General features: G+C 35.7%; 1 pseudogene; it reads right to left on the reverse strand.

Annotated features, from left to right (window-relative positions):
- Positions 1 to 215: 215 nt before the first annotated feature.
- On the reverse strand, positions 216 to 2,569 carry LOC149242152 (E3 ubiquitin-protein ligase CSU1-like; annotated as a pseudogene).
- Between the last annotated feature and the right edge of the window lie 20,751 nt (positions 2,570 to 23,320).

A 23,320-nucleotide genomic window follows, 5' to 3' on the forward strand; every position in this document is an offset into this window, starting at 1 on the left:
TATGGAGCAAAAAGTAAATTCCTGCATGATTGTTCGATCACATGCCTGAAAAGAGATGCACCGTCATCCTAAAACTCCAGATGCATAAGAGCCTCAAAATTAGAACACAAAAGCAAATCAATCTTTATTTGGTCAAATTTATGAAATCCAAGAAACTAAAATTCTAGGACTGCTTAATCATATTTGTACATAGTAGTTCAACATGAGTTTGATGTTCATGTTTTAACTATTGGCCTCATAAGTCCCATGCCAGAACCACTTCTAACATGTTTAAAATCGGTTGCCTCCAAGTGGTCCCCGTGACCAGAAAATCTAGTACCTCCTTTTTCTAGGGTGATCAAATTCTTTTCTTTGTAGATTCTATTGCAGACAAAACAAACCCCATATAATTTAACAAATTTCTCTGCACACGTTTTGAAATAAATATGGCCACAAGTGCTCATTGCCATTAGTGTATGCATGTTTGTTAGTGTGCCTTTGCAACTAGGGCAAATAGAACTGGCCCCCAAAACCTCAGATTTTTTTTCATGTGGATCCTTGGTAAAAATAACTGGAAAAGGAGACTTCAACTTCAGTTTCTCTTTACCCTCTGGGCAGATTGTATCAAGTCAAGGTGCCTCAACTTTTGCTTGAGCCTCGAGAGTTGCTGATGGCAGCCAAAATGCTTTCATTGTCTGAAGAGCCTCTGCTTCAAATGAAGTCACTTTAACACTATTGGCCCCATGAAAACTATTTGTGTCTCGAATGTGATTTTTGTCATTATATTGAGGTACAACACCATTGTTTTGCTGATAAAATGCATCAAGTTCCTGTTGCCTCTTTAACAACAGCTTCTCTTTCCTCCTCCTTCTCCTATTTTTGATGTGCTTCATAGCTTGCAAGTTTCCTATCAAATCATACACCGATAACACCAGTAACTTACAATACCCACTCATATAAAATTTAAATTAAAAACCTAAATATATCAGATATTTTGTACTCTCAACATTGAAGTGTCGGCAACCTAAACTAGTCATTCTACTGATAATGAATAGGGATACAATCCTAGCAACACTCATTTCTACCATGTAGTATCCAAACTTCTAGCTTAAACTATATGCACCGAATAATATGACCCCATAGTCAAAATATGCACAGTGGCATCCAAAGCTCAAAGCAGATTAATGTCAATTGTGATCAACCTCGGTACTATGATAACTGAGCCATACAAATGTCCAATTCCATTGAATCCAGATTAACAAGAGCCATCAAAGCAGACCAATGTCAATTGTAATCTACCTTGGTACTATGATAACTAAGTCATACAAATGTCCAATTCAATTGAATCCAGATTAACAAGAGCCATCAAGAAATAAATGGAATAATATTATAATCTTGTTGGCCATCTGATGCAAACGTGAAATTCCCAACAAAACAAAAGGCAGTGCCATTCATACAAAATGTAACCATATGATTCCTTCAAAGAAAATAACATAGACCCTGGACAGACATAAGAGCTTTATTCTGGCAGGTGGAGGGAGATCATCTACTCAGGCAAAGAAGGTCTAGTAACCAGTCCAACACGCTGCAGTCTAGAAGCAAGTTTAAGCACTTGTAGTGATGATGACACGGTTAAAATCTGGTAGCCTTGACCCTCAATACAGTTGACCAAATATTTTTAGGCTATGGGTTGTGTTGATGCTGCAACATTGGTGGATAAATGTCAGATGGAAGTCCTAGGTGACTCTGATAAAATGGATGCCATCGGTCATAGCTTCACAGCTTAAAAAAAGCCTGATTGTAATGCGGATCTTGTTAGGAGGTTAATGCCTATCAAGTCAAAAGAGTCTTAAATTACAAAAAGGAAGGTTTATCGCGCCTCATCATTTGACTTTAGTTTTTACTTGTTCTGTATTGGTGTCCTATTGTTTCCCTAACCAACCTATACATTCACTTGCCAATAGTTGTGGAAAAGAAGAGACATTACTTATATTTAATTTACCATGCATGTTTTTATGGGAAACACATCTAAAAATTATATGTTCTCTCAGATATTTCTCGATCTTTCATATTTCCCCAAGAAACATAATAACAGGAATCCATTACCTGAAACAAAACATAAAAAATGGGACAGAAAATGCCCACAAACCCAATTGGAGGATTCCATGAAAAACCCTAATACAGGAACAATTCCCGACAGAGGACCAGTAACACCCAAAGAGAAAACCCTTATAGCATCCTATAAGACACTGGTAGCAGGAAACTATTTTCCCAAATCAAGGGAAAACAATACCCAATACTCCAAAAAATTCAAAACTAAAAACTCGGTTTATTCAGGATAACGAATCTTACCTCTTGATGTCTTTCTTTTGCACTAACAGGCATTCTAGAATGCATTCTTTGTAGAGAGGTGGCCCTTCTGATAGCAGAGGGGGTATATCAATGGCTTCAGGCATAGAGAGTAGGCATCAAAGGGCTTAATGGAGTCCTTGCCGAGCCTTTCCTTTTGAGTACCATACCCAAGCTTTCTCTTCTCGTCGTATGTAAAGAATGCCAAGTCATTGTTGTTCTTTGAATGCCTCTGTGGCATATTCGCTAACTCGGGGATTTACAATTGCCGGTGATAGATACAGGACAGAAATTGTGCATCTCTCAATCAGTCGTTAACAAAGTCAGAGGAGTCATCGAATTGTCCCTGGGTGGCGAGTTGCAGAGCGGAGGAATTGTAGAGCGGAGGAATTGCAGAGCGGGAAGCACCGAGTCAAGGAGGAAGGTGAGTGAGCAGCCTGCGGGATCGCAATTCCTCATTTCTAATTGGAAATGGCAATAACTCTCCATGGTTGTAATTCCAACTCAGGTTGATCTGTCAGGGGATGTCAGGATTTCTAGCTCCGATCGGATTTTCTGTTGGGGAATGTCGGGATTGCCAGGGGAGGGTGGCAGAGAAGTAGGGTGGCGGAGCTAGGGGAGGGTGGCGGAGGGTGGAGGGATTGTCGACGGCCGGAGCCGGACGATTTTCCAGGCGGTGATGAAAACCGGGCCATTCCTCCGCCTAGGTAGACTACTCCTTTCTCCATTGGTAAGGTAGGTGGCCTTTTTAAGCTACTTCTATTCTACAAAACTATAGGAATAAATAGAATTTAAAGGGTAGGATCTTCCTTCTCTGCAAATAGTTATTTACAAACATTTTGTAAAGATTACATTTAAGACTTTTTCTTACAAAACAGTTGAAATAAATTAAATTTGTTTTTCATTATTTTCCTTTCTTTTCACAAGTAAAATCTTATTCTAGGTTACTCTCAATATCCTTGACCAAAATGGCCTTTGAGGTAATGTACATGATCCAATCTTGATCTTGGAACTATACAACAGGTAAAAAGTATTGTCGTTTACCGATGAATGGTACTCAATTATCAAAGACCTCAAATCAAAATTGAAAGATCAGACATTTAAACACATACACAGAGAACATAAAATTGATTTGATATAAGAACGACTATGGTAGGGTAAGCAAGGTCTAGATCTAAGTGAAATATTAATGTTATTTTGAGGAAACAGATTTCTTCTTAAATTTATTTGAACATTGTTCCTCCACATATAAAAATAAATAAAAAATATATAAGAGTAAAAATAAGTAAATGAAAATACTCCTAATGCGTTGCCCTCTTCATGAAATTTTATCACCCAAATTTTCCGTTGAAGAGCTGCTGCTGTCGGCGTGCAGACAGATAAAAGTGCCTGAGGAAAAAGAAGGAGGTGTAAAGGGAATTCACGACAGAATTAACAAATATTTTGAAGGAATGAATAAAAATCTAGAACGAAGACATTGTTTATTTTTTTTAGATGACTGTGTTAGATATAATTCATACTTCCATCTAGTCATTGCCCACGTCTATTGGGAACTTAAAACATTTGAAGTTGCTAAATTTATCCAAAACAAACATCAAAAAGCTGCCCAACCGCTTGAGTGGTATGAAGCGTCTCCAATTTCTTGATGTTAGCTGGTGTCAACAGCTGTCTAGCATGCATTTGTGGGTTGAAGTCCATAGATATATAGTGTATCTCAATGTGAAGGGCTGCAGAAAGATCAGACATTTAAACACATATACATAAAATTGATTTGATACAAGAATGACTATGGAAGGGTAAGCAACATTACATGCATACTTAATTATGAGATAGATAAACCTGAAGGCCAACACCACACATTACAGTTCTAACTTGATAGTGCCATAATACATCAAGTCTACTTCTTTGTTGTATTATTCCTATTACCAAAATTAGAAGCAGCTTTGGCTACCCTGTCAAGAACCCCAGCAACCATCAGTGCTCCTATTGAAAAATAACTGCTATTGACAGGTGTTGTTCCTGCGTTGCAAGCTGCATGCCCAGCTGTAATCAACGCTGATTTTGATATCTCTCTGAAGAATTTGCCAAAATCTGCCACCTTTGTTGTAGCAGTGTCCATCACATGATACTTCTCGTCTAACCCTTTGGCTTTGCTTAAAGAATCTTTTCCTATGGTATAACCTTTTGAAAGCATTTTTGTAACCACTTTTATTGCCTAGTCAGCAAAATGGAACAAAAAATCTGAGTTGCTTATCAAGGACTTCAAACTGTCCAATAACAACAATGTTAATATCCTCAGAATATCATAGGCTAATTGAGAAAATCATTTTCAATCTAAGAAGTATGACTTTATAAATTTTGACGTAATATCTAAATTTTACTTTTCTCCATTGGTAAGGTAGCACTCAATGCATATATTGAATCTTCAGAAGAAGATAAAAGAAGAAAATTATGTGCTCTTCTATCTCAATTTCAGAATGCCATGTCAATCTGAATGTGACTATATTTAGAATGCCATGTCAATCTGAATTTTTTCATGGAAACCATTTTATTCACCTTCGAGCATTGTCTATCAAACCCGCTTGGTTAGATTCTCACCAACACTTTCCTAGAAGGAATGCTGCACTGTATTGAAAACGAGGGTGTCGAACGATATCCCTATCAGAACGAAGCAATATTTCTTGATTTCATTTTTTATGTATAACAGATCAGGGTTGTAATAGATGCTCAGCACAACACTCGTGATGTAAGCGAAGAGTGTGCTTATGGAACCGCAGACCATGGACCCTACAGATCCTAGTAGGGCATAGGCCCATTCTAGGGCATTCATCTTGGCTACTCTCCAAAATGACCCTGCCTGCTTTATGAAGGGTACTTTCTCTGTTTTGTGTGCTGATTTGACATCGACAGATGTGATGAAATCGGAAGTTCAGAAGTCTGAAAGCCTTTTGGAATAGCGAGATCAGCCATAAGAAGAATTTCTTCCAATTATGGGTGAGTTCATGGAATTCCTTGTGCTGGAGGGCCTAGAAATGGGCAAACAAACAAAAAGTCAAAACGAGAATACAAATGTATGTTCATTCTATTTCCCATTTATTCCTGGGATCATTCAAACTGATAAATACTGAGAATTTATGGAAGGTACAGAACAAGTTTCCTTTCTATCTTCGTGATGAATGAGTGGGTCATTCAGAATGTGACAAAATGTAAAAGTCCATAAACTTCTACAGAGTAACATCTAAAGTACCAATAAACACTAGAAGGGTTAATGGGAGGAGCAAAACAACTACAATTTAAGAAAAAAGATTTATCTCTGGACTGAACAAAGCCATTATAATTTGAGGAAAAAAAATGAAGGATTGTATGAGAAGGCATCCAAATAGTTTGGTGGAAAATCTTTCACTGTAATAAAACCATAAAAACATCGCAGCTGCTAAATAATTTTCAAAAGAAAACCCTGAGGATCTATAGACAAACAAAACAGTTATAATTTCACAAAATGCTAATCTAAGGACGAACAAAACAAGTATAATTTTATGAAGAAGAAGCTGAGGATAAGCATTATAATTACAGTTTTACAGAGAAGGCCCCAAGGATTTATGGGACTGCAAAAAAAATTACAATTTTATAAAGAAGGCGAGAGGATTTATGGGAGAAACAAAACAATTCCAATCTATAGACTTTCAGTGAGAAAACTACTACATAGGTTAACCAGAATGTGCCATTATTGAATTAACATAGTGGGATAAAACCTTTACCTAGCTCTGTTCTTTCTTGCATTGTTACCAAGCTCATGGGCAGTTTCTTGGAGTCTGATCAATGTTAAATAAGCCCCATCATCCCCTTTTGAGATAATGTCATCGTGAGTCCCCATCTGCAAAATGCTCCCCTGCTGAATAACTGCCACCAGATTAGCCTTCCTAATGGTTGAGAGATGATGTGCCACAACTACTATTGTTCTTCCTATCATGAACCTGTCAAGGGCTTCCTGAACAAGTTTTTTTGATTCATAGTCCAGAGCACTGTTTGCTTCATACAAAAGTAGTATGGTCGGGTTCTTCAACATCGCTCTGGCTATTGCAATGCGTTGCTTTTGTCTACCTGAACGTTGACCACCTCTTTCACCAACCTAGAGTTGCAGACCCAACTTAGTACAAATCATAACCATGGCTACTATCAACTCCGACATATAGAAAAGGAACAGTGAGATGGAAGAAAAGTGCTATAAACCATAGATATATAATTCAACTCCAGGGGATTTGGGTTAGAAAGGGAATGGAAGGAGACTTGATAATGGGAGAAGATATTCTAGGATGACAAGGTAAACATATCAGACTGTTGTTATTCACACACACAAGTCATAAAGAGTGACTAGAAGACTGAGCAAGGAAACAAGCATAATCACCAAACAACTAATCAACCATCTCTGCAACAAACAATCAACTGACAACTAATCAATCATCTCTACAACAAAGAATTTTTCAGTTATTACAGCTAGTAGCACATACCTGAGTGTCATATCCTTCGGGGAGCTTTGTGATAAAAAAGTGTGCATTTGCAACTTTGGTTGCTTCCTCCATTTCCACCTGGGTTGCATCCTCTCTTCCCAATAGCATGTTTTCCTTAATGCTTGTTGCAAACAATGCCAGTTCCCGACTCACAAGCCTTATCTGCTGTCTAAGCCATTTCAACTGCAGAGTTTTGATGTTAAACCCATCAAGTTGCACTTGACCTTCACTCAAAGAAATTAAAAACAATACTTTTGAGAAGCAATTCATTACACTAAAACCGGAGTTCAGGGTATGAAAATTCCATGTAAAATCATGTATTAGGTACCTTCAATGGGGTCATAGAAGTGCTCGACTAGAGAAACTACAGTACTCTTTCTCGACCCACTTCGACCAACCATAGCTATTGTTTTTCCTGCGGGAATGTTCAATGAGAAACGACTGAGTACGAGTATCTCTGGTCTAGAGGGATATGAAAAACTCACTTATGTCACCTCAGACCTCAGGGTGATCGAATCTTCACTGATCAAAACGTTCTTCACTGATGATCTAATGGTTGAAGATTATTTAATCGTCTAGCAATCCATTTAACAGCCCACATCGAGACACGGTTGCACGGAGGGGAGCTCATTTCATAGGGAACGCCTTACGACGTAAATATCTCTCAAGAAACAAAGATTTGAGAAGGTGTTTGGAAGGATCTAACAACACCATAATGTATTAATGATAATCCCAAAACCATGAACTAGTTACTTTTCTCAAAATACATTTGTCCATGTACATGGAATATATTAGATTTGTCCATAAATTTGTCTCCCATACAAAAAACCATAATTGGTGCATGTTGGGGAAAAATAAAAGATTAGTAGGTTCTTATTTAGTGAAAGAACCATGCTATGATAGACCCAAGAAAAATGATAACAACCCATTCGCACAATGGGGATCTATATTGATGGTGATCAATGATTTTTGTTGTAGTGGATGGTGATCCTATGTCATATTTGACATCCACATATGTGCTTAAAAATGCTCTGGACATTATATCACTGGGTATATTTTCAATATCTGCAGAGCGATTGATGGTAAAATATTGAAATTGACAACTCCAACTTTTTGCTTCCTTATGAAGGGGTTTTAAATTGTCCCTTCAAACCTGATAGATTCCTTTCATCTGATTACATATCAACTTTGAGTTGATGAAGACTTCAATATCATTGACATCATGTTGATTTGCCTCTTTTATCCTTTCAACAAGGGAAATGTAATATGCCTCATTGTTTGTCGTCATTCCAAGAACTTCTCTCTTTCGATGAAATAAATGATTTGTTTCCATGTTGTAAAGGAAAAATTTAACAACTGCTCGACCTGGATTTGGAAAGAAGGATACTTCAATGCATAAATGCCACTTTGCACCGTTTTTACACTTCAAAAACCTAAAGAATAAGATAACAATAAATTCATGTTAAACAAGTAGACAATTATATATTTCTTAATACTCAACATGTTTTTCAGTCATATATAATTCAAAAAGGCAGATAATTTTTTCACAAATTCAATGTAAGACTGACTGACAATTTTTTTTTGAGTATCAGAACCAAATTGAATGCTTTTGATATTGTTAGAGATATGTATACCTATGACTGTTACAATCTCATATTTCCTACTAGTAGTTATAAGGTGGAGCTAGAAAATCAATTTCAGAGCTTGCAAGAATAATTTTCAAAACAGTAAGACTTCTTAAGTGCACCAGTCTTAAAAAGTTCTTGTGTGCTCAGAAAGATAAATTAGTGTGATACATGATGTCTGATGATGTTATGGGGTATAAAGTGCAATTTAAGATATCCTCACAACACCTTTTGATTATTTGAGTAGTTTCTCTAATTTAAAATTCTTTTTTTGCAACATTCTGACTAAAATTGAAATTAATGTTCAATCTGGTATTGTAACAAAATTGAACAGAAGATAGAATCTCAATAATGGCAAAAATAAATAGCACAAAAGGATGTAGGCTACTTAGGATGCAAGCCTTTCCTTTAAGATGCAACTTCTTGCCTCATTGACTTTGAACATGGTGTTCCTAAAAGGAAAGATTCCTAAAACAACATGAACATATGTAGTCCAATAAATGTTGGCCATGGTTTTTGAGGGTGACCATTTGCTAAGCATGAATATACTTGAATGAAATGCCTTTCTTTTACATAAAAAATCTACTAGTACTCTAGTAAGTAGTCTATCCTCAAAACATTCTTGATGCTTCCATAATACATGTGAAATTTATAGCGGACAATCATGATGGTCATATTCCACTACCTATGGCAAAAGAGATGTGCTAGAATGAAGAAAAGGCAATGAAATTCCATCTTTTATAGGTATTCAATACTGAACTCATCTCATTTCCTTAAGAAATTCAAAGATGGTGTTAGATGTAGGATTTAGATCACATGCATTTCCCTAATTACGTGGGTAAGTAAGCTAAAGTATATTTGAAATAATGTTGACATAGCGTGTACTCTCTGAAAGAATGACAATTTTATCCCTCTAAGTAGAGTGCCAACTTTTTCGAGAAAAATGGGAGAGTCCTAAAAAAGTACATAAATTGGTTGCACCATAATTTCTCCTAGAAATAGGTTACCATGAGTACCTTTTCTTGCGTGGTCGTAGTGATTTGAGAACTAGAAAATGAAAAAGTGAGGAGTTGTCTACTCCTACCAATGTCTAGAAAATGAATTTGTCTAGCTTTTTTACTGTTGCTTCAAATAAGCATATATTGAAGAAACCCCCTGCTTTTTCAAGTGACGAAAGGCCAAAAATTGTGCATGATTTGTAGAAAGTTGTTCTATTTTGCTATTTATCCCTCTCCTCTAGCTCCCTTTGAGCTTTTCTTGGTTGACGCAATCTCTCATCATAGTTTCCAATTGGTGTTGTTGAAAGTAAACAAATAAAAGGGTAGGATTCTTTCCCTTATGTTACAGTCCAGCGTAAAATTTTCTTTAATGACAAAATCTCCCCAAATTAAGGATAAAATAGGCGGCTTTTAAAGATAATAGAAGGTTATTTCCAACTCTATACATATTATTTTCCATTACCTTTTCTTATTGTTTCTATAAAGTACAAAATCATCAACTTACCAGTTTTTAGTCGACTAACCTTTCCCTTGCTTTGTATAAAAGATAAAGCAAGTTGACTCAAGCTTTCACTGTCTTCATTTACGAACAGCATAATTTTAGTCTTATTAAATTCATATCCATTCCTCTAGTGTGTTGCCATATATACATGGAACATGTGCAAATCTTTAAAATAATGCCTTTTTTTTTCTGTTGATCCACAACAATATCATTTTGCATTCAAATATAATCGAGACAGATCTCAAAATATATTGAATAGTGGTGTCCTTGACTTCTATTTAGAGGCGAGAAAAGGCTGAAAATGTTAGAGATAATGGCATATTCCTTACTGGTTATATTCCTGTAAATGGTAGCAAAGTGAATTGTTTAGGTTTTGATATTAATGTTCAATATTCTTTAATGTTTTTATTTCCAAAAAGTATTTCAGACTTGACAATCCAGTTTTTTTACAATGTGTTTTGAAACCTATTCCCACAAACATGACCTTGCCATTTAATTAAGATTTGTACAATACAACTGTGTTGATATCTTCACACTCCATTTGGAATAGTTTTTTGAGATGCAAAGTCGGATTTGAGTACGTAATATGCATTTTACTTGATAATAACTATATTTGTGTGTAAAAGCTAAGATGCCATTAACTTCAATTAATTTTGTTGCTTGAAAAGATCTTGCATATGAAAAACAATGGAATCAGTCAAACCATAAAATCTAATTTTATCTATAATGTTAATCAACACAATCTCATGCTTGCAGAGAGGACAAGATGCATTAATTTCCAACCATTTGTCAACAATTCGACATTGGAAATGGTGCATGTAAGGAAACTTTCTCAGCTCCACATTATCTTTATATTTGTGAAAACATATGCAGCTATTGGAAACATAATCTTTAGGGATTATGAAAATTTGGATTATTCACTTGTGAGGAAGGTGAAAAACCACAAGCGAACATGAAGGGTCATGAGAAGTGCAAGAAACTGCTTGGAAGATGAAATCAAGGGTCATGAATTTATGTGTATCATGTGAATAAGATCTACATCTAATGCTTATCAATCTCTTTTGGATTTTTGTGTGAGTTCTAACAATGGTATCAGAGCTACCAATGTTAAATGCACAACCCATGAGAGTTATGGGGAGGAATGTGAATAGTAAGTGGGAGTCCATGAGACCTTGGAGTATGAACCCAATGGTCATAAACATAGCATTTATATGTGTATCTGATGAATGGAATACATTCATGCTTATTCTTTCAAATTTTGGTTTGCAAGCTAACAATGGTATCAAAGTTACCACAAGCTTTTTGGTCTTAGGGTTTCTGAGCCATAGTTTTGTGACCTTCATTAACTTGAGCACTCATTATGAAATTTGGGTGATCTTTATGATACTGTGGATGCTTTACTTCCACAAACTATCTATAGTTTGCTCAACATTCTCACCATGCCCTAGCTACATGCCTGTGGGTGAAATTATTATCCTCAACATAATGCGAAATACTTGCATTTGACTAAGTTGTAACATAGTTCAAAATGTCAATTTATTTTCTTTTGTTTCTACATTAATCTGATTTATCTACCTTAGCACAATACATTGCATCGTTGGCAAGGACTTTACTCTTCTGCCATGAAAATAATTTATTGAAAAAAGTTTAAGACATTGCCGAAATTTGAATTGAATATGGACATGCAGTACAATGTAGGGCCTGGATGCTCATCACTTGGATATGGAGCATTCATGGAGCATGGTCCTCTTGAACCCAGGGGACACAATGGTGAACGTTTGTGGAGAAATAAGTACTCTTGGAATACAGGTAACAACTTTGTTTTTTCTTCAATGCATTAGCAATAGTTTGGATTACTTGAAGGCTCAAACATAACTAGAAGCTAACTATATACCATGAGATTTACCACGTGCAATTTTATTGATGTCATCAACAAACATGCTATATCTAGAGATCCCAACTGGTGTGGGGTTTTCTTATTCCAAGGCTAGTTCAGACTGCCCATTTGGTGTATGAAGTATTTTTACTTCATACAAGGTTAGTTTTCTCTAATAGTTATCATGTCATAATCAAAAAATTTCAAATGGAAATCAAGGACTAAACACCTGTTAAGCCGTCATGTCCACATAGAATGTAGTCTCATACTTGAAGGTGATCTAGCAAGGATAAATATGCTAGCTAGAAGTCCTGAGATAGACTTCTGTGGAGAACATAATGTGAAATACATTAATTTGACTATGTTGTAACATAGTTCAACAAATTAATTTCTTTTGTTTTGTTTCTACATTAATCTGATTTCTATGCCTTAACACAGTACATTGCATTATTGGCAAGGACTTTACACTTCTGCCATGAAAAGCATTTATTGAAAAAAGTTCAAGAAATTACCGAAATTTGTATTCAATATGGACATGGAGTACAATGTAGGCACTAGATTCTCATCACTTGGGTATGGAGCATTCATGGAGCATGGTCCTTTTAAAACCAGGGGACACAATGGTCAACTTTTGTTGAGAAATAAGTACTCTTGGAATACATGTAACAACTCAGTTTTTTCTTGCATTGATTAGCAATAGTTTGGATGACTTGAAGGCTCAAACATAACTAGAAGCTAACTATATACCGTGACATTTACCATGTACATTTTTATTGTTGACATAAACAAACATGCTATATCTAGAGAGCCCAGTGGGTGTGGGGTTTTCTTATTCCAACACTAGTTCAGACTACTAGTATTATAACGATGCAATGACTCGTATGTTATTTGTTATCCATATTTCTTTCCTTTTGATTTCTACAATGAAATATGTTCTTAGATTGATGAGCATGGTGACTACGATTTTTGGCAATATTGAATAAGATTATAACTGAACAACGAGTGTCAAATAATGCAACTGAAGACAACTTGTCTTTCCTTTTGAATTGGTTTTAGAAATTTTTGGAATATAAAGGTGTAGATTTTTCCATAACATGGGAGAGTTATGGAGGTATGACCTAGCATTATCTATTAACATATATGTAGATTATGCTCAATTGTTCTTTTAAGCTCTTTAAATTGGTTCATGTTGGTTGTTGTGTATCTTGTTTAACACTAACTATGTTGGTTGATGTAATCTTGCAAGAAAATATGTGCCTCAATTAGCAACTCTTGTGATGGAGCACAACAAAAATCCCAACATCAAGCCCATTAATCTCAGAGGAATTGTTGTATGTCTATCTTCTTTCACAATCATTTTAGGATTCTTCCAATGATGTAGATTTTGTTTACATAAAGCTCATGTGATTATGGCATTCATTAACTACAAAGGGAGAGTCAACCGGGACAACCTTCATAATGAATGTAGCTAATGAAAAGGTTAAGGGCTTTCATTTCTAATCGTGCTATTGGGCCATCTCTATTAAACATGGGTCACTACTTGGCGCAATTAAATTTTCTGAGGTTTTGAGTCAATTGGGAGATTCCCAAAACTCGGTGATCCCATTCCAAACATAAGCCGACATATATGGACAGAAAAGGAAGCCTTTTATGGCAAGTTTATCCTATCACGATCAGAGAGGCTCTTTCTATTTTAAGCTTTCTAGGCTCAAGGTCCAGGTTGAAATGTAACTCCATTCCATGTTAGTCTTGTAAGGCATGCACCAAGGGTAAAATCACCCATGGTAATAGCCTTAAATTGCTTGCAGATGGGAAATCCTTTCTTAGACATAGTTATCAGCATAAGCAAAGATGAATTCTTGTGGTCACATGGGCTCATCTTAGATATTTTGTTGATATGCTAATTCTTGATGTTATTATTTTGCTGATGTGCTAACTCTTGCTGATATTGTGTTGTTTACGCAAGAGAAATGGTATATGCTCTCTGTTTGGGCAGATTGGGAGGCATGAACTAGCAAGAGAGGCTCTCTCTATCGGCTTTACAAACATCAAATATTGTATCTCTGCATGAATTTTTTTAAATAAACAACTCAATCGCTTCAAATGCAAAACCCACACTTTAAAAAACAAGGTGACCCACAGTCCAAGTGAAGTTAGGTTTACTTGACTGGTTTTTCATTTCTGATTGCGAGACTATGTCCGAGCTATGGGAAATGGGGAGCGGTTTAGCCTGGTGTGAGAGTTGCGCTCTACTTGTTTGAGAGTTACAAAGGAGATCGGTGTTCTGAATGCGAGCGATGGGGGGAGCCGCACGCGGTTTTGGCCTCTATTTGAGATTCGACCACCAACTGTAGACGCTACATCACACGTGGAGTGACGTGACCCTGAATCATCCGGACTGGAGGACCTGTCACAGAAACCAAGAGTAGTTAATGTGGAAGGGTGGTGGAGGAATGCAGAGTTGGCAAAAGAGGGTGGAGGGTGGCGGAAGGAATTGTCGATTGCTAGAGCTAGAAGATTTTTTTTGAGGGGCCCCGAAAATCAGGGGATTCCTCCACCTAATTAGACTACTCCGTTCCCAAATGTCCCTTTAACTTTTGTGCTCGTATGCTTTAATGTACATACGGTGTGACTTGACTTAACTAATCTTAAATTCCTATTTTTGCTTTACTTTAAATATCATACCACACTTCCCAAATTGTCCCTTTATTGTACAATATGACTTGACTCACCTAATCAGGAGATTGATAAAATTTAATGTAAAATTCCTTTTTTATCTTAAAATGTTTATTAATAAAAAATAAGTTTCAATATATAAACTTGTTTATGATTAAAATAAATATATAAAAGGTACAATGTGACTTGGCTCACTTAATCCACAAATAGATCAAATTTCTATTTTATCTTGAAACATTATTAATAAAAATATAATATTTTTACTATAAAAATTTGTTTATAATTAAAAAATTATATAACGTGTTATGACCTTTCAGATTGACAATGAATGATGTATTTATAGGAAATTTTTAAGAAGTTCAAATAGTTTCACACACACATATCTATATATCTATATATCTATATATATATATATATATATATATATATATATATTACACGTAATGTATATAATTTTATTTAGTGATTCATATGTTCCTAACTTTTTAATTAAACAAAACTTCAAACTCTTAGCACTGTGATTCACATTGATCAATATGGAAGACCATCTTCTTCACATGGCAACAATCAATACGAGAACTACTACACATTAAAATATTGCTAGAACATCAAATGTGGGTTACAATTTGACCTGTTTCCTTTATCCACTAATAATAGGGAGGTGTTATCTTAGAGGAAGGCACTATGTTAGGTTTGTTGGGAGCTTACATTCCACCTTCATGTATGCCAACCCCTCCACCTATACATAAAATATCTTACTGCCATTAATGTTGTAGTGATGGTGCATCGACAACTTATTCCTCATATGTGAACTCTCCATAGGGTGACCCATAATAACCTTTCCAAGGGACCCCATAAGGTAATATTGTGTTGCCATAACTCCAATAGAATGCTAATGTCTACATAATCCAACATTCTCCCAATTAGTTGTAATTGAACTTTGTTAATCCCACCGCTTTGTAGAACAATGGAAAGAAGGAAGGGCGGACTTATGTTATTAACTTATTTGTCATCCTTAGGGTTGAATAAGGAACTACCTTTAACACACACTAATTGATGGTTGACCTGGCTTACCCATTTCATTGGAAAATTTTTCTTTAAGATTTCATCGCTTCCTATCCTGAAATACTAAATATGGCATTGCTACTTTCTAGTGATAATAAAGTAATGCAACTCATTACATAACATATTGTCTTTATCAAAGTGGTAATGGAGTGCCAACTCCTCTATATTTTGGCTTCCCAATATGATCAACTCGAACTGGGATAAGATGACCAAGAAATGGGTTGATAATTAAATCCTCCATCCTAACTTCTCTTGGCCCTAGGTGTTCATATTCTTCCTCTAAGATCTATGAGAAGTCTATATAATGAGATGCTTCGAGGGGAAGAGAAGATAGATAAAACACAAATAGTGTTACATTTATTATGGAATGAAATTTTTTTTTCAAACCTGGAACATAGAGGAATTGAGATTAATGTTTCCACCATATTCCAACTCAATGGAGGTATATCCAATGTCGTTGATTGAATAGTTATTTCTTTCTCCAGGTTAAACTTTTTGAGAAGAGCTTCCATTATATAGGGTATTGAGAAGTCTACCTTCACCCTTCATATTCCTTCAAGCTCCATTATTTATTACCCATGTGTTGTCATCTTCAAATGAGCCTATAAGTGCAAAGTAGATACTTCCATCCTTGATTTCTATAGATAGTTTAGAGACAAAGTTGGTGATGTATCCTTTGATGGATTCCAAAAGACTCGTTAAATCCTTGAGGCCTTCCTTCATGTACCTTACCATTGAAAGAGACATAAAATATAGTTGTTGGAAATATGTTTTCAATAAAAAAATGCCGACAAACTATGATATTCAAGCTTCCTTCCATCACCTTAACTCTAAAACCATGTTGAGGAACTAAGTGCTAGATAGTGTAATGCTTCTTTCCTCTTTCTTGATAATTACTTATGAATATTAGTTGTCTTCTTATTACTTTTATTTCTATTTATTAAGGAATTATACAATTTTTCAACGAATAAAGATCACAAAGAGACAAAGAAAACCATAAATTAGGCTCCAAGCGAGGGAAAAGCCTGACAAGGGGGAAAACCAAACAATCCTTCTCTTATAGGATTAGATAAAAATGAGATATCCAAGACTCAAGGCCAAGACAAAAGCAGGCACAAAGGTTCCAATTCAAACCCTACTGGACCTATTGAGATTGGTACTGGAGATTGACCAGTAAACATTGGAAAGCTATATCAACTAAACTGAACAAGTATATATATGTTCATAGTGTGCATACCAAAATAAAAAATGGTAGGTTACAACAAGACATTGTACATTCATGATATTATACCAAGTGGAGGCCTTGGAGGGTGATAGTAGTTCCATGAAGAAAATGAGGGTAGCACATTGATTATCTAAAGGAGAGTAAAGATTAAGCTTATAAACAACCCACTTACCTTAGTGGAATGTCCACTTACTAATACAATTTATCTTGTACAATTAGAAAAATGGGATAATAATTTTTTTACTCCTATGTCCATTCTCCCTTAACGATTCTCCTTTCAAGGATTTGGATTATTTAATTAATTTTACCAACCTTATTCTATACCATAGTATTATAACTCAGATATGTATATATATAGATATATATAACCAGGGTATTCATACTCTCTCTCTCTCTCTCTCTCTCTCTCTCTCTCTCTCTCTCTCTATCTCTATATATATATATATATATATATATATATATATATATATATATATATTAACATGATACAAAGTTAGACCTATAAATATAAACATAAATATTTATTAAATTAATTTCTTATCCTAGCACTGCACATTACCGATTGGTATAATCATTACACATTGATAGTGTGCATGTTGTCAATTTCCCATAATGATTCACCGATGTTTGATCAACATAGTGGCTCCCATCTGGTGGCTCCCTCCATAGCTACACACACACACAAACACACACACAGACACACAACACACACAAACATATATACATAGATATCAAATCAATATATAAATTACATAAATGGCACACAATAGTCATGATCTATATCAACGTACTCTTGATGGGTCCCTAGCTATCTTAATGGCATGAAGTAGTTTATCAAAATGCGCATGTCCAGATATAGGGTTGGGTTCAATTCGAAAACCCTCCATCACTATTTTCCAAACCACTAAAGGGGGTGTCAGAAAACTAGTTATGGGTTTGTAGACATGTGTATATTAAGAGGTTTGTGCTATCACTGTACATGTATCCTATACATCTATAATATCCTACCACGTTGCACTAGACTGACATTGTTATCCTCTACATGTTACCAAGTCCTCCACATTGTCCTAGTCCTGTCATCTTAACGCTCCCTTCATATGACCTCCTTTTGAACTTTTGGGGTTGACACCTCTCAAAAAAATCATCTCGGGTTACTTTTAAACCTATGGGAGCAAACCTATAAGAAGAAATGTATGATACACATCATCCCAATCCCTTCCCTTATGACACCTTTTACCTTGGACAATATCACGAGCAAATTTTCAATTCTTAGATTTAGTGGTCTTCATGAAGACTCACTCACTTCTTGCATACTTCACCATTCAGGTGTGGATTTGGTTATGGCTTGGCTACAATGGTTCTGCATATGTGCAGATCTGCATCAACATTCAATAATGGAATTTAAGGTTTACTAAAGCACTCACTAGTGATATCCCTCTTGATCTTAATCTAGATCCACTCTTCCTGAGTCCATGGGATTTCTGATCCATTGTGAAGGTCATGAGGAGATCAAACTACCTCAAAGGAATAGCGAATTCATATCTTAGGTCTAAATACAAGAATATGACTTTATGAGAAAGTACGCCATGGACAAGCTCCCAACCTTCAAGTATTCCCCATTTAGGGATGGGGAATTCTCGGCATGACGACACTAGTGAACTTTTAGCCACCTCCTCCTAAGAATATGTAGACTCCTAAAGAGCCCTAGGTTCTCCTGCCACATGCCAAGGTGCACCTTATGATTTTAAGCGACCCTACAAGTAACATTGTGACGCCATTTAGGGGTTTCAGGGGCATTTGGCTAGTGGCAGTAATGTGCGACCCATCCCTGAGGGACGAGATACCCTTCACTCGACATCATGTCTATTACTGACCATTTAAGAAAGAAGCTATCACTCCATCTTAGTGACAATATAATACACCAGACGTGGCTTCTAGTCTAGGAAGCTTCAACATTAATTCAAGCAAGTCAAAATGCACCCTACAGTGAGTATAGAAATGTAAATTTCGCTAATCCCTCTTATGAGGGAGTGATCTATTAAAGAAGGCACATAGGTCCTTTTGACCAAATCTTAGTTTAAGTGAATATATAGTCACTATACTAGTCACTTATCACAACAGACTAAAAAAGCCTATCATGCAAACTCACGGGTTATTAAAGTTAACACAGGAGTTAATCCTCAACATCAACACAATGGAACATAAATTGTACCATGGGCTTGTAGCTAATATATGCACACAAACCCTGTCAAAACAAGTTGTCTTCAATGTAATCATTAAACCGTAATAAAAGAAGTTCCTTTATTGATTATGGTACTGTTTAATCCATATTCTTACATACCATTCGAATGGCTTTAACATTGTACCCTATGTTATTCATGTGCATCATATCCTGAACATAATCATGTATTTCTCATAGTACACCATTTCAAACTAGAAATGCAACATACTTTCATTATCTTGTAAAGACCTTGCACATTACATCATCCAAAGTTAAAAGGTCAGCAAGAAATCATGTATTTTTCTCAATAATACCATTTCATTTAGCAATGTAAGATACCATTACTAACTTGTAAGAAAGCACATAAGAAAACTTATCTTGAATATTCCAGGGAAGCTAAGTCAGAGAATATGAATCTCCACCCAACCATAGATAGTTGTAGTCAGTCATCTCTCGCAGTTGTCACCCCCAAGCCATATTCTAGAGATAGAGGGAATTTTCTCAAAGGATTTAAACATTGACTGGTATTTTGAACAAGAACTCTAGAGGTTCACCCACCTATTCACCAATTATCAACGTAGTCAAAGAAATATTAAGGAATCCAAAGGCTCACTGCCTCCAAACTTCAGCTACTCAGAAGCCAATTACTTTTAGGGAATCCCAAGACTTCCTCTCCACTGAAGAATGTCAAGGGATTCCAGAGGAAACAAGTCTCTACCCTTCAAGAAATCGCACAATGGTTCCGCCCACCTTGGGGATCACAAAACCACTCTAAACACACAAAAAACAAGAAAGGCTTTAGACTCCTTTCAAGAATCCAAGGAACAACCCTCCATGTTATCTATGAAGGGAAGCTAGAGAAAATGAAATCCACCTCTCAATAAACAAGTAATAGATAAGCCATTTTTCCTCACCTGGGAATGATTTGCCTTCTCCTAATATTTCTAACCAAACCTTCTATCCCTAATTATTCTTCCTTTTTATGCGAGATTCCTTCGTTGTCCATACTTAAATTCGATTTCCTTTCTTTTTTTCTTTCCACATCTCCAATGCAGTCCATTTCCCAACAATTTCTTTGACCTTAATATCTCTCTCTCTCTCTCTCCCCCCCCCTTAACTTCCATTTCCTTTTTTTTTCTTTCCCTAGCTCCAACACAGTCCATTTCCCAACAATTTCTTTGTCCTTCCTACCTTGTAATGCCTTCCAAAGAAGCATGGTTAGAATACTTCTCTTTTTCTCTCATTAATCTTGAAAATAGTAGTCCATCAAATTTGTACCAATCATCCTTTAATATTTTTTTATAACCAGTCCACATTTTCCTATAGCAAGGAATATTAAACATCCCAAGCAAGCAACCTCCCTCGTCTCTATAATTTTTGTCCCATTACTCAACCCATTTTTTTTGTTGTAAAAGGTACTTAATTTTCATCTCATGAGATAAAAAATGGTTGGGGATATTACGGACCCCTCCCCTTTGAGGGAACACTTCCCTCAGTGTTATATGTCTTTATGCAACATAGGAAACAAAGTAAAAACACACATACCATGTTGTGGAGCTTTATATGTACATCTATATACAATATTTACAATTATATATATACAATTCATTCAAATAATAAACAAAAATGGATATTCTTTTCTCATGGAGTCAGTCACTTTCCAAGTGGCTTCCTCAGGCCCAAAGTGACTCCATTGCACATGGACTTTCTCTATTTCCTAATTTTGGAGTGGTTAGTTCCTCTAGTCTAGTATGCAAAGTGGTTTTGGTTGGAACTCTCCCTCTGGTTCGATGGTATCACGGAAGAATAATACACATTATTAGAATTATTTACATATCCTTTAAGAAAAGAAATGTGAAAAACATTATGCACTTTAACCGATAGATGTAAATCTAGCCTATAGGCCACTAGTTCAATCCTTTCAAGGATTTCAAAATGCCCATAATACCATGGTGCCAACTAAGTACATGACCCAATCTTCAAGGAAATCTTCTTCGATTTTATTTGATTTAACCCAATATTCAAGGAATTTTGTATGCACCATGCATTGATCTACATAGATCTTCTATCTATCTTATGCGACCTTCAAATTCTGCTTAATGATCTAAATTTGTTGCACCTTTTCCTTGAGCATGTCAAGCCCAATATGGATTATGTTCCCTGGATTCCTCCTGTCAATAGGATTATTACATTTTATCCCATACAGTGCCTCAAATGGACTCATGTTTATGGATTCTTGGTGCCCATTGTTGTATGCAAACTCTATAAGTGGAAGAATACTCCTCCCACTTCTTGGGTTGATACATCGCATACATCCTCAACATGCCTTCAACGATCCTATTTTTCCTCCTTTTTTTCTGATCTGTATATGGATGACATGTTGTAATGGATGAAAACTCTATCCCCAAACCTGCAAATAGTTTTGTTATGCCAAATTTTCACTATTGAGGAAAATTGTGAATTACCTAGATCTAGTTGTTTGATCTTGAACAACAAAAGAAAAAAATCACAAAGTTTTCCTTAGAGAAATTAGTAAATGGGAAAGAATCCTACCTTAGATCTGTAGCAAGCCTTCCTTTCCTCCTCACTTGTGAGTTCCAAATCTAGCTCCAAGCACTATAATTAGAACCTGCACATATGAGTAAAACAAGCAAAGGATGCATAATATCCACACAGAATAGTCTAACATCTCTATTCAATGAATCAACAAGGCATTGAAATACGCGATTATAAAAATAACACAAAAATATAGGAAAAAAGATACTCTTTGTATTAATAGATATAGGAGAGAGTTTACAACCATAAATAGAAGCTAACTTTGTAGATGTCTCCCCAAGTTGATACATCAAATACATCCTCAACATGCCTTCAAGGATCCTATTTTTACTCCTTTTTCTCTCATCTGTATATGTATGACATGTTGTAATGGATGACAACTCTATCCCCAAACCTGCAAATAGTTCTGTTATGCGAAATTTTCACTATTGCGGAAAAAGGTGAATTACCTAGATCTAGTTGTTTGATCTTGAACAACAGAAGAAAAAATCACAGAGTTTTCCTTAAAGAGATTAGAAAATGGGAAAGAATCCTACCTTAGATCTGTAGCAAGCCTTCTTTTCCTCCTCACTTGTGAGTTCCAAATCTAGCTCCAAGCACTATAATTAGAACCTGCACATACGAGTAAAACAAGAAAAGGATCCATAATATCCACATTGCATAGTCTAACATATCTATTCAATGAATCAACAAGGCATTGAAATACGTGATTATAAAAATAACACAAAAATATAGGAAAACAAGATACTCTTTGTATTAATAGATATAGGATAGAGTCTACAACCATAAATAGAAGCTAACTTTGTAAATGTCTCCCCAAGCTGATACATCACATACATCCTCAACATGCCTTCAAGGATCCTATTTTTCATCCTTTTTTTCCGATTTGTATATGGATGACATGTTGTAATGGATGACAACTCTATCCACAAACCTGCAAATAGTTATGTTATGCAAAATTTTCACTATTGCGGAAAAAGGTGAATTACCTAGATATAGTTACTTGATCTTGAACAACATGTTAGAGTCGGTCTTTTTAGCCCTCCATCAGAGATCAAAATCTCTTTTGTTGCATTTCATTTTAGGGGTCTCATTCATGTTCATTCATTTGCATTCCATTAGGAGCATCAGTTTTTTGACGGAAGGGTCTTGTTACTTATCTCCCTCATGTCATGTACCTGCTAGTCCGTGTCTGCTCATCAAAGTCAATTTTAAAGTCATGTACAGTCTTGTTTGGTCTCGTGGTCAGTAATCGTGGTCTAGGGTTTCATCTTCAAAGTGTTTAATAATGTTTGCAAGCACATGAGGGAGGCTCACAATAAGTTTTCATCGCAAATTTCATCATCGCAATCTTTGATCATGACTTTTCTTCAAAACTCTGTTTTGAAGAAAAATCGTCAAATTTCGTCTTTTGTAATAAAAGCCATGTAATTTTCAAAGTTTTTTTGGTTTTGAAACTCTTCAGGCATAGCCCTGGTCGCCTCTGCCAAATACCATGCTATCCATCCATGCAGAACAGATAAAGAGATTCATTATCAGCTTAAAAATCAAAAAGGAAACAAGCAAAACAGAGTTCTCTTGTAAAAGTGTTAAAGTATTCAAACAGTGGGTTTTTCTTAAATAAAAAATGAAAGTCCATGATGTATAATACATTTTGGTGTTCAAAAAAAATCCATTCACATTCCAAAGACATCAGAGAACCAAAGACAAGTCGTGGAGAAGTGAAGGCATTGTTTAAGG

Source organism: Pinus tabuliformis, chromosome 8, assembly GCF_031772625.1.
Source record: "Pinus tabuliformis cultivar Carrire ecotype Pingquan chromosome 8, CPIR1, whole genome shotgun sequence".
Classification (NCBI taxonomy): Eukaryota; Viridiplantae; Streptophyta; class Pinopsida; order Pinales; family Pinaceae; genus Pinus; species Pinus tabuliformis.